This window comes from Chaetura pelagica, unplaced genomic scaffold (genome assembly GCF_000747805.2).
Source record: "Chaetura pelagica isolate M959 unplaced genomic scaffold, ChaPel_1.0 scaffold470, whole genome shotgun sequence".
In the NCBI taxonomy this organism is placed as follows: domain Eukaryota; kingdom Metazoa; phylum Chordata; class Aves; order Apodiformes; family Apodidae; genus Chaetura; species Chaetura pelagica.
Window position 1 is genome coordinate 909,705 of NW_009951911.1, and position 980 is coordinate 910,684.

Here is a 980-nt window from a genome sequence, read left to right on the forward strand (position 1 = left end):
TGCTCCCCTGGCACCCGCCGCCCCAGCATCCCTTCCAGCAGCCACCCCCCCAAAAAAATTCTTCCTCCAAAAGGAAGCGCTGGAGGGGACTGGGGTGTCCCCAGGGCTGCAGGGGGGCACTTGAATTTGGGTTCAGCCACCCTCGAGCAAAGGGGTGTCCCCCGGGTGGGTGGGGGGAGCAGCCGTCCCGCAGCACCCGCCTCTGCTCCGGCTCTGCGGGCTCCTTGGAAATGGGTCATTCCTGGAGCTCGCCGGGAAACTGGGAAGAGGAGGGAAAGGAGCCAAGCGGAGCGATGTGCCTGCAGCGTCACCGGAGGGGAGGGTTCCCCCATCACGGCCCCAGGAGATGCTGAGATGGCCCCTGCTTCGCAGGAGGGTTGAAGTATCTCCTATGAGGGGATTCCCCCCCTGCCGCCCCGCCAGCCCCCCAGCAGGACCCCAATTCCAGCAAACCCCCCTGGACTCACTCAGACCTCTGGGTTTGGGGTCGGGTCCCTCCACAGGACCAGGACACTTGTCACCCGGAGATGTGGTCCCCTCCTCCTCCTGGTCCTGCCGTAGCCTGGGGGCAGAGGAGGGGTCAGGGTGGAGGTGCAGGGGCACATCACAGGGTACAGTCACTGAAGACCCCCAGAAGATGGGGCACAGTGTCTTGCACTCTGCCAGGGTTTGGGGACACTGGCCTAATGGCAAGGGGATCCCAGGGCACCCCGTTCCCCACTGGGCCCATCCCCTGCCCCACACCAGCTCCCATGGGTGCTCCAGGATGCCCCAGCACCCCAAACACAATGGGAACACCTTCTTTTGGAGCAGAAAACCCACTAACCCAGCCCCCTCATTCCCCATAGCCACCCCTGCCTGTCCCAATCCCCATGTCCCCCATCCCCATGTCCCCCCGCAGCCCCATGCCCCTTGTCCCCAGGGACTCACCAGTACTGGAAGGGTGCCACAGTGGCGGGGGGAGGGCGGGGCGGGAGGGG